The 12457-nt window shown below is 38.7% G+C and overlaps 1 protein-coding gene across 2 annotated transcripts in view; it reads right to left on the bottom strand.

The window, feature by feature from the left end:
• FHOD3 (formin homology 2 domain containing 3) overlaps nt 1–12457 on the bottom strand; it is a 377016-nt gene that overhangs the window by 338430 nt on the left and 26129 nt on the right. The gene's annotated exons all lie outside the window — the stretch shown is intronic.

Here is a 12457-nt window from a genome sequence, read left to right as displayed (position 1 = left end):
AAGAGCTGTTTTGTGAGACACTGAATGGCCCCTGTGAGGACAGCTATAGCCAAGAGACAGTGCAAAATGTGGCAGCCAAGAGTTGGGGTCCTACAGTAAGGGTGGGTACAGTCAACCAAATCACAGACTTTTCTGGAATTCTGCTTTTACGACCAGGCACTAACCAGCCTCAGAAGGTGCAGGAACAACATTCCTAGGCCCTAGGTGGGGGGGACTGGAAACCTGTGTCAGCTTCCTACAAAGGCACTGAGGTAATTAAGGACCAGACCTGAAAGCAGAAATCTACCCACAATGATGCTAGGGAGGGAGGGAGGGATTAATAAACTGTCTTTATTTCTTTTCTGTTTTCCCTCATCTTCAAGTTTTCCATAAATTGTTCCAGCTGTTAAAAAGCGCCAGATTTGACCAAAGTTAGAAAAAAAATTTTCTGGGGTTTTATTTGCAGGGTGCTCATCACAAGAGAAGACCTAGGATGAATCATCCCACAACTCTGGCCAACTCATTGACCAGGAAAACAAAATAGTCACTAATCAAGAGGGAAAACTAAGGAAGCTGGGAGAAGAGCTAGAAAGGAACATGAGCTCCTCTCTCACCATCAACTCAGTGTCAAATAACAAATAATGAGGGAAAAAGCCTTCCCAGAGAACAAGACAACATTTATCAAGGGGCAAGTGAATGTACAGGGTTGTCCTACCTCACCACTAGGGAGTTAAGTGACCATCTGCTCAGAGAATCCAGCCCAGAAGCATAGAAATGGACATCAGTGAGTCCAGTTGGACACACTGCTGGGAGCATCATGTGCAGCACTGCACTGGGGTCCTTTTGTAACTGCTTCCAAGCTCACAAATACTGTAAGCTCTGGATGTGTTGTGCTACTAGATACAAAATCCAGTCTGACAGCCACACAGAACAGAGAACCATTAAGGCTGGAGAAGACCACTATGATCATCGAGTCTCACTGTTAACCCAGCACATGTTAACCACAAAAGCATGTTCCTCCATGCCACATCCACATGACTTTCGAACACTGCAGGGATGGCAATTCCACCACTTCACTGGAGAACCTGTTCCAACACCTGGCCACTCTTTCAGTGAAGAAATTTTTCCTAATATCCAATCTAAACCTCTGCAGGTGGAACTTGAGGCTATTTCCTCTTGTAACAGAATCAGAATGGTTTGGGTTGGAAAGAACCTTAATCACCTACTTCCAACCCCCTATGTCATAGTTTTACTGCTGCACAATGGGTTCCACTTCCTCCCGTTGGCTGCCCACGCTGCACGTGTATGTGTAGATGCACTTCATTTGGATGATCAATCCCGCTGCCTTTTCATGGGAAGAAGCTCCAATTCCTGCATGAGCATTCCCAAGTGCTTCTGCAGTTTCTAGCACATGAGTAACCCTTGCTGCTGCATGGCTCTCCACCCCCTACCACTAACAAGACAGCAGACCAAAGGACCTCATTAGCACACTGTCTGTCAAACAGTGGCATGCTGCCTCCAGGTCTCTCTTCAGTGATCATGATTTTATCCCCTCACCCATCCAAATCTTGCTTAAAGCTGTAACTGCACCAAAGGGGAAACTGCCACAGTCACAAGGCTGGGACTGGGTTTTCTGGTTCTGTTTGTTGTGAATGCTGTAATTGTTGTTGTTGCTTGTTTATTATACACACTAGTAAAGAACTGTTACTCCTATCTCCATACCTTTTTGCCTGAAAGCCCCTTAATTTCCAAAATGATAATAATTCAGAGGGAGGGGGTTCATATGCTCCATTCCAAGGGACGCTCCTGCCTTCCCAAGCAGACAAGTCTTTCAAACCAAGACAATCAAAGAACCCAAAATGAGGATGGTTTCGTTCCTCTGGCTTTTGCAAAAACAACCTGATAGATTCTTTGCATGCCTCCATCTACCAAAAGGCAACCATGGCAATGGTGGTGTAAACCATACATCCCTGCTGCAAAGGCCACTTTGAGAAGATTCAAATATTTAACACCATACTTCATGCCCATCTTCTGCCACAGGTGTCAGCCAATGACTCTCTGAAGGAGTGAGCAGGGGTCTGAAAAAGCCAGTGACTCAAGGCAAGGAAATTACCACCCTTTATCACTTCTGTGGAATCTTCTCTGCTCTTTTTAATACTTAGAAAGAAAATCAATTAAAGTCTATCCTTGATAAATTACCTCTTTTAATTTCCCATCCAAGCTTTGATTCTCAGTACCTGTTCAGGAAAAGCCTAATAAGCAGCCACTTGTCTAATCTAGCAGTCAATACCTAAACTTAGTCACTCTGTTTCCTGCCACTGATTTATATACAAGAAAGGAAGACAAATAGTGTATTCTGGATTAGCCGCGTTGGAAATACTGCTCATTTACAATTAGTCATAGAGGGCGACTTTTGCAATTTGAAAGAAAAGTTCAACCTCTGGAGAAAGGGTAGCGAGAGGAGGTACTTGTATTTCAAACTTGTTCCATTTTTTTTTGCTTTTCTTTTTTGGATTTTTCCCTGGTAAAGGAGTAAGCCATTAAATAAGGTGACATAAGATTTTACTCTGATCCCTAGGGATTAAAGAAAACAAAGAACCTGCAAGTGCAACCCTCTGATATTAAAAATACAACAGCAGTACTACTCTGTCTCTTTCCAGTTACAAAGGCAATTATTAACCTACACTAATTCAAAATACACTCTACAGAAAAGAAAGACTAAATACTACTCTTAGAAACTTTTTCCAAGTAGTTCAAGGTATGTAATGAAATGCCAATTTATTCAAAGTAATGCCAAAAGGCAAACTTCTAATTAGATAAATGTTGTGCTGTCTCTATGGAGATTAGGAGATTTGCCCACAATTTCCATTTATACTGCATAATTAGAGAAAAGAAGCTGTGCCTTACTAATATCTTGTGACTTTAGTGTACAAAAAGCACTAGGGGAACAGGAAGTCCTTCATGGACAAAATAAGTAAGAACTGTACATTGTACCTATGTTCATCTCATTTTCATAGTTTCAGCTGAACATGGTATTCATTTGGGCTTTAAGGCACTGTACATTGCATGCTGTATTTGTTAACAGAAGTTATGGTAATGAGAGAAATGGCAATATCTTTTATTTCCCTTAATTCTGAGTCTTGCCAAAAAGTTGGGTGTTTTTTATTCTCTTTCATGAGTACACACAAAGATGGAAGTGATCAAAACAATACTTTAAAAGTTAAGTATTAAGGCAATAAACTCTTAAAATCTTCCTTATATAGGATCACTTTGCTACTCTGCCTCCAGCTTCACTTGTACACATATATTTCAGGCAGAACACAAAAAGAGAAGCCACTTTATGAATTATTTTTAATTAGTAAATTGCCTGCATTTTTCAACACAAAGGATGGCTGATGTTCTTTCATTAGTGCTTATTAGTAACAATTCAGGATGTTGGTCCCTCCCCTCTGCTCAACTTTAATCCCATGTTTATCTGCTATACATCACTTCTCCTGTCTCTGAAGACTGTCACAAATAGCCCCATCTAGCTCATTCACTACATGCTTCTCCACGCTTGATCATGATCCCCATTGAAATTCTTATTAAAAAACATCTCTTAGGAAAATCAAGAGGCAGAATTCCTACAAACAATCTTTTAAAGAATATTTAACTGAGTTGCTTTACATCATCATGAATGAGACTTCTAGTCGGCCCTTGGGAATTTATTTTATTTCATCTTTTCTATTCACAATTTTCTTTAACTGTTCAGTATTCCTTACTAGCCTCAAAATTCTGATCTGCATTCTATTATTAAACTGTATAATTCATTTATACTACTGCCAAAAGGTGAGATTCTTCAAGACAGTTTCAAAATCTTACAAAACTATTTGTTCTAAAAATTTCTAACCCATCCCTTCAAATTCTTTATCATTTTTTGCATGACACTTGACTGTACTGCCAAGAAGACCCAAAAGGTTGATACAAGTCATTTAAATGGAACTCATCCTCTAGGCTTTTCCAAACTTTCCTATAATCACATTAAAAGAATACTACCAGTATTGTGGAACCATAAACAGAAATAAGCACCATCAAATGGGACAAAAGTAATGCTACTTCGCTGAGTCAAACACAGGGTTACTCCATAATCAGTCTTCTGCAAAATTTCAAGGTTTTTGATTTTAGTATAAGCATTAAAAGGTATCAAAAGGCCATAAAAAACCCATGTGTTCATTTCAGTTACATTCTCATCTTTGCAAATGAACAGTTTCTTTGGAAAACATCCATGGTATATTTTTGAGTCCCTATGGAAATTTTTGAAATCTCTACAAAGAGTGAGGCTACCTAGGCGTAGCCTCATTCACACAAGTGAAGAATCAAAAACACATGAAAGAGTCAACAAAATAAGTACTTTAGTCAGATTCACCAGCTGCAGATAGTCAGACTTGTGCACTGGGTTTACAGAAAGGAAGGAAAGAAATTAAGACTGTCTGTACACAGGTCATCTGTGGTCATCATATTGCAAAGCTCCCATACCTTCTTGGTGACTACTCATGGGCAGCTCCTCACAGCACTGACTCCTTCTTCCTCACAACACAACCAACAAACTCCATCTCTCTCCACGCCCAGCTAACCACCTTTTGTAGCACTCGTCTTCTTATTGGACACAGCTGTGGCCTGTTAAGGGCAGGCCTGTTCCTAATCTTTGGTGATTAGTACAGCTGCAACTCCTCAGGTGTGAGATTACCTTCTGCACTATTTTCTTACATTCTATCCCTCCACAGTCCTCCTCATTAAAAATGTAACTGATGTGCTAATTATCATCTTCAGTTTCATACTGAAATGGTAAGATCTGTACTCTGTCATGGCCAGATCAGTTTCAAGAAGTAGTAGTTGCTTAGGTGCTGATGCACTGATTTATAGTTGTCTATTTGAACAAGAGGAGAACCTGGAAAAGGCAGTACTGACCTCACTAGCTACTCACTGATTTTCCATAACTCACCAGAAACGTAGAAACAGTGAGACAACCAGATGCTTGTGTACAACAGCCTGACATGTAAGTAGAGCAACTAAATTAAACCACTCTTTCTGTAATAAAAGTTCTAGAAGAAGAACAGAGAGATGTTTGAACTTTTTCAGACTGTATCTGGTACCCACACAGTGGTAACTGATCCACACCACCTACACACTACAGTACCTATGCTGCAGCCAAAACAAATGGAAAGCATGAAAGCACCACGCACACAAAGCTAAACACCACCATCCAAACAGTTCCATATATATACATGGATATAAATTATGCATATATTTTAGATAGTTTTCCCGGCAGTTAAAAAAAAAAAGTAGCAATTGCCTAAATTTGACAGACGCATCTAAAACAGCTGAAGAGGAAGTACATAAAAAGATCATAATATTACAAACAATATTCAGACTGTTATATATTTATACCTACACTGGTTAAAGTTTCACTTAGTTGAGCACAATTCATTATGCAAAAGCAAATAAACATTTGATTAAAAAGTTAAAATATGAGAATATTCAAAAGCCTTCCTACTCCTTCATATTTTGTCATTTCTCCTATTATGGAGAAACTGTACCACACAAAAGGATAGGGGTATCCTGGCTTCAGTTATTGCCAGGAACAAGCATAACAAGTTCAGAGCTGCAGAGCTTGATCCTGGCTCTAAATCAAGGGTCACCCCCTCCTCAACAGCACATGCAGAGCCCTCAGCAGCAAAATACCCATCTGCAGAATTGAACACATACAGGTTGGAGAAACCTAAGCAACCTACTCATGCAAGTGTTCCTTATAGGCTACCAGTAAGTCAAGAACATAGGGCAGAAGCTCAGTTTGTTATCTTCTGTCTTAGGTAACCATATCTGGCTAGTAGTGGCTAGCTCCTCATCCTGTAAAGGCAAAGATAGTTCATATAACAAGAATACCAAGCTTAACAAGACTCAGATCAATAGTAGTATACCAGTGATGATTATTTTTTTTTTCTCATTTCAAGCACTGACCCACAGAAAGAGTAATTTTTCTTCATAAGGAACATAAGGAAGTCCTTATTGCTGTGCAACAGGAAAGCTCTTTCTTTTTTTTTTATTTTTTTTTATTTCATACTTGAAGTACATCACCAAAAGGAGCAAAGAATAGCAGGGGAAAAAATAAGAGCAGCAAGAAAAGGTGTTGAATCAGCCAGTTACCTGATGCTGATAAATGACTGCTGCCACTTTCAGAAACTAGTTAGGTAACAGAAATTAAAGTAAATTTAAAAAAATATAAATGTGCATTCAGTCATTGTTTTCATCTATTGCCTTCAGCTCCTTACAATCCAAGAGAAAAACCAAAAAACCAAGCACAAGGGGTATGAGGAGAGAAGAACAGAGCAATTCCACAGACTGAGGACTGCTGCATGCTCCTCCTCACGCAAACTCACACAAATGTGTTTTCCTTCAGAAGGCCTTGATAGGCACCAGTATACATCCAAGTGGATGTCCCTTGGTTTTAATGTCTCTGTCCCATGGCAGCAGTAGGCTGGCAGAGGTTAAGGCAGGGAAATGGCAGATGCACCCTACTTCCATATCAAAAAGGCACAGCAGACCCACAAGCGATTCTCCTCTTCTCTGTTTATTCAAAGACCACAGAGTTGTACTTTTTCAACAAACAATCATGAAAAATGCTCTTTTCTCACCTCCAACTCCCTGTCCTGAGAATCTATTCAGAAGAACATCTTTTGAACAAATCTCTCTAAATGGCATGACCAGTAGATTGAGTGAGGTGATTCTCCACCTCTGCCTGAGACCCCAGCTGAAGTACTGCATCCAGCTCTGTGGTACTCAGCCTAAATGTGGACCTATCAGAGGGTTCCAGAGGAAGGCCATGAAGATGGTCAGAGGGCTGGAACACCTCTCTTGTGAAGAAAGGCTGAGACAGCTGGACTTGTTCAGCCTGGAGAAGAGGAGGCTCCAGGGAGACCTCACTGAGGCCTCCCAGTACTTAAAAAGTGCTTGTAAATAAAAGGGAGACCAGCTTTTTTTGTGAGTAGATAGTAAAAGGACATGGAGAACAACTCTAAACATGAGGAAAGATTTAAATTACATATTAGAAAGAAATTCTTTTCTCAGAATAGTAAGGCACTCTAACAAGTTTCCCAGAGAAGTGTAAATGTGCCATCAATCAAAATATTCAAGGCCAGATTGGATGGCCTTAAGCAACCTAATCTAGTGAGTGACATTGCTGCCTATGGCAAGGGGTTGGAACTAAATGACTTTTAAGATCCCTTCTAACCCCAACAGATCTATGATAAATGCGAACAAAGCGTTACCAAGTTAGCAGCCAGTGTGTGTGCCAAGATATAGCAAGTATTCTCTTCATATTACCTTTTATTTAAATAAAAGTAGGCACACCTCAAACATTTGTCAAGGATTCAAACAGTAATCAAGGATTCCATTCATAGGACAAAGAGCCCTACAGTATGAGATGAGAGGAGGGTACTCTTGTTTACTGGTGCTAGTACAAATCACCAAAACCACTCAACTTTGCAGTCACTCACTGGAATCACAGCCAGCTCTCACCTGATTTCCAGTAATTTGAGCTAGACCCACTGGACAGATTACTTTGTCCATTTGGTTGTTTCCAAAATTTACAGAGAAAGGGAATGAGAGAGAGGGAGATTGGAGTAATCCAGTATCAAACTGCGGAAATAAAAATCCCTCTTCAGTTCTAGCCTTTGGCACAGCCTCTGAAAATCCTTATCTTACTCAAATGTCTTAGCTCATCTTTCATTTAAACATGATTGGGTTACAATTGTTCTTATTAGTGGTGGTGCGCTCCTTATTCACCTACAGCATGTTCTGCAGAGTAGGATTGATGAAAAGCAAAGTTTCCTTACGCTCAGTTTTCCCTTTCTAAATCCAAAGCCTTGTTTGGCTTTACACATCACGAGTCTGACACATTCACACACTCGAGCTATGCAGTTCTTAAACACTCCCTTCTGGTTCAGCTGTTTCCAACACAATGGGAATCCTGTTACCAGGGCCATCAAGTCTGTTTTCCCTTTGCATTCCCATATCCTCTGTTCTTTAATAAAACCAATTACTCATCAGGAAAAAGCAGAAAAAACAGCTCTTCCTACTCACCACCACAAAGGTATTCTATATTTCTAAGCAAAGTAGTGCAAATTGATTGGCAGAAATTAATATTTAATACTGTGTCATCCAAGACTAAGCTTCACATGAGAATGACCACGCTGTTTTCAGAATGTGCCATATTTTAATGATTTTCAAATTTTATTGCAGATAGGCAGATTCAGGTTTTCTGTACCTGCACACAGTGGTCCTTTGGTGGCACTTTAAAACATAACATGGCTGCTGTCACTGTTTGTTGTCACAGACTAAGAAAAAACAGAAATGGTCTAATTGCATCCCACAGATCACAGCAAATGCAAAAATTATTTATCTGACTTCAGTTACAACCAACTGCTCTCTTGTGCACCCCTTCTCAAGTGAGTAGGTGCTACCTGGTCTGTGTCATGTCATCATCACTTTGGGCAATATGATGCAGAAAGAACACAGCACCTAGGCCAGGACTGATGTTGTGTAACATCATTTCTCGAGTAAAAAGCCTGACATTCATGAGATAAAAGGAAAGCAAATACTGTAAGAAAGCCTCATGTTACTGCCCAAAATTAACAGTGGACTCTAAAAATTACTCTCATTTTCAACTACGACGGTAACTCCACACACCATCACTTTCTTGATCTAAAAGCCCTGTGTGCCAAACAGCTCCACTGCAATTACTTGAAACTAAGTTGTACTCCTTCCCCCATACCTTTCTCCTTTTTAAAGCTAATTTTGTACCTCAAAGTATCTTCTAAAAACAACACAAAAATCTATCCTTTAAAATTCCAATATGTCTGTGAGGTCAGAGTTTTAAAAGGTCAGGCACAGGGGCTATACAGAAGGTCATTTTTGGTGACTGCAACTGTGCCACATTCAGTCATCCATACTCACAAGTCAATGGTTGCTGAACTCTACCAAACTCACTCTTCCATACTCATTTAGAGGTTGATGGAAAGACCCCTAATAACTTCCTAGATCTTAAACTTTACATTATAAGAAGTAATCCAGCATGAACAACAGTATTCCAAATTTTTCAGCCCTTTAGGAGTGATTAGCATATCTTGTAGGAGTAGTTATTAATGCTAATGCTCATGTGATTTATTTTTAGCACAGTAATTGCCATTGTCAAAATACTTCATAAACTATGCTCACTTTGCAGAGCTTATGTGCAGTCACATTGACCAAGCCATGCCTCCACACAAAGGATAATCCAAAGGTTTACACAACTGGGCGTAGGGACACAGGAGCACAATCATTTTAAAAGGAACTGCTACTCTGATATGGAAATGGTGGTATTTTGAACATAGCCTGCACTCCTAGTCTGAAACAGCAGCTTTTATCTCTGGTCTGGTAGACGCCACAAAATACTCCTGGGGTCAGGTACTACAGGGCATGAAGTGAAACATAAATGCCACATTAGATCCTCAAGAGCCACTGGAAAAATACACTGCCAATAAAAATATTCTGCTGAAATAACAAAGACATTGAAAACAAACACAGAAAGCTGTTATATTAATATTATGGGTTTGACTTAGAAATAACAAAAGGAAGTTCAGAGTTCAAAATTCTGAAACTGCTATTTCAGAGGTCTCAAATACAGACAACACCACAGCGAACACGTAATGAGTGGATGCCTACCTGTTGCTATCCTTGGGCAGCTTTGTCACTGACTCTCAGACCTTTTGCTTTGCAGCTCCCTTTAACACAGTGCTCCCCAGAGAGTAATTTAGAATTTACTACAGTATCTGCATCCAAGTGTGACACCGCAGCTTCCAACAGCAGCCACATAGGCATTGTTAGAAAGCGTACGATTGCTCAAAACACCAATAGCCATGGAACAAGATAGCTAAATTCATTTAGTGTTTAGTGCAGTGTTTACTATTAACTAAAAAAAATTAACTGAAAAAAATTAAAATAATTGCATTTCTGCATAAAAAACCCCTGATAATAGCATATGGGATGAACAACTAACACATCTAATTCTACCATTTTAATTTACTTAAATTTAAGATGACACACAAACCAAACAGGCAACATAACTCAGCAAAGTCAAATTTAGACTAAAAAGCTACATCTCTTTAACTCAAAAAAACCACATTTTTCTCACAGTAAACATAACAAACCTATAGCATGAGAATAACTTAACCTCTGCATCTATTCAAACTTTTTGGCATCTAGATTTTTCAAATCACTTTCTTCATCTGTGTTCAGCTTTTCCTAAGTCGAAGAGCTGGCTCTCCTCACCCTCATGAATAAGGACATCTTCAGCTGAACAGAAAGAAGAGAGGCCATAAAACCAGATTCTTTATTTGACAGTATATACAGCTTTTTGGCTGATACACAGGGGATCCTACAGCTGACAAGCTCCCATTAACATTTGGCTGGAATTACTGTGAAGGTATCCAAGGAAATGGAAATAATCTCAAAGAAGGAGATAGGTCAAGAAAAGTGAGAGGAGGAAAAGAGACAGGATTAGGTTCAATGAAGTTTATCATCTGAGGAATCTTTTGTTTAGAGAGTGTGTGTATCTGTGTGTAGGAAAAGCATTGAGTTAAAATCTCAGAAAACATTATTTTAAAGGTAATAGTAGTCCAGCAAGGCAAAATTATAACTACTTCATGATAATTCCTCCTGTCTTTTGTGCATCTCTTATTAAACTGAAAACTGAAGTATTTCATATTTGAAAAAGGATTTTTGTAGTCATGTAGGAAAATGAATGCATAAATTGCAGCCTCTTATTTTTAACACATAACCTTCACTAAAAGCTTTCTATTGATATCCTCCATCTTGCACACAAGGATTATACTCTTGCTATTCTAACTGCATTTGGGACACCACAGGTAGCTCACTTTTCTATCACAAAACTAAAATACTGGACTACTTCAGAACCACCCACACGATTTACAGATATACAGGAATGCACACAGTAAGCAATTACCCATCTTTGGCTGTGGCGGTTTCATTGCCATAACTGGCTGAACACCTACTAGACAATATACCACAAAAAAAGGAAAAAAAAAAGAGACTGAGCCAGTAAAAGATATAAGAAGCCCAGGATAAAGTGTCTTGTTATAATCAAACTCTAACTCAGAATCTTCTGATCAGGTGTCTGAAAGCTAAGAAAACCAACAACAATAACAACAAAAACTAAAAAACTAGCACAAACCCATAGGTTTAGATAGAAGAAAATACACTAAACATATTCACAAAAAGGGTTTGCATGAAATACAAAAGAAAATAAAGTATGGCAACACTATCAAAGAGAACATCATACATTTGTCAACAGAATCATTTTTCAGACATAGCCTGAACCCTGGAGGTTTAAATGAAAGAGCTGCTCTACTAACAATATTTTAATGAGTCATCAACTCTTCCTACTAGACTGCCTCTTAAAAGCTTTGCGGTTTCTAAACCAAACATCAATTGGGATGTCATTAAAAGAGTAAGATTAAAGTTTATGAGAATGAAACTCAATATAAGAACACTGAAAAATAGGGAAAATACATGTATACTGCAGACTCTCTTCTTAGCTTCAAGATTTTAGAAAAGCACAAAGGATCTCAAGTCACATTTTCTACCCTTAAGCAGGATTTTTTTGGCACTTGTGCTTCTTTTTTTTTTTTTTCTAATCAGTCATTTCTTCCTTGTTTGATTAGCTGCCAAGAAGTTTCAACCCTCAGCTTTAAAACAGTTGTCTGGACTAGAACAGGCAAACAAAAAAAAACCCCTCTGAATTCATTAGGATAACATCTGAATAACACTAAAGCAAAAAAAAACCACACTGTTCAATGCAGTTACAAGTAAAATAATAGGTTTGTGGGGAAAGAATGAATGAATGCAACACTAGCAGCCATATCTCAACAATACTCTTTCCCTGCTCACACTCTGATCACCCTGTTTCAAAGTTCATCAGGAAAATAAGTAGAAAAAAATGGCTTTAAAAATAAATTCCTGATCTATTTTCTTTTACAGTGGACAGACACCATGGAAGACTAGCTGATGCCCTAAGAGGAAAAAAAAGACTGGAATAGCTTGGGGAAATAGCAAGTGAGGATCATGGTACTCAAGAACACCAACAAAAGGAAAGCTAACTATGCTTTAACCTAATGGAAATGCAAAACTGTTTTTAAAAGTGAACATTCAAAACATTACATAATAGGCCAATAAAGCTCATAATTAGAGCAAAGCTTAGATATCAAATCTAGTTAAATACTTTTAGGAATAGGAAGATTAATTTTTTGTACTTAAGAGCAAATAAAACCCCTATGTTTCAAGACATCAGCCATCCAACATATATTATTTAAGTTGGTTCATTAGAGTGGCACTCAGTATAGGTTATAGGACGGTTTGCATTGAAAAGGACCTTAAGCATCATCTA

The sequence above is a fragment of the Molothrus ater genome, chromosome 1 (genome assembly GCF_012460135.2).
Source record: "Molothrus ater isolate BHLD 08-10-18 breed brown headed cowbird chromosome 1, BPBGC_Mater_1.1, whole genome shotgun sequence".
Lineage (NCBI taxonomy): Eukaryota > Metazoa > Chordata > Aves > Passeriformes > Icteridae > Molothrus > Molothrus ater.
The sequence above is the reverse complement of the archived record's forward strand: the minus strand, read 5'-3'. Positions and strand labels throughout refer to the sequence as shown.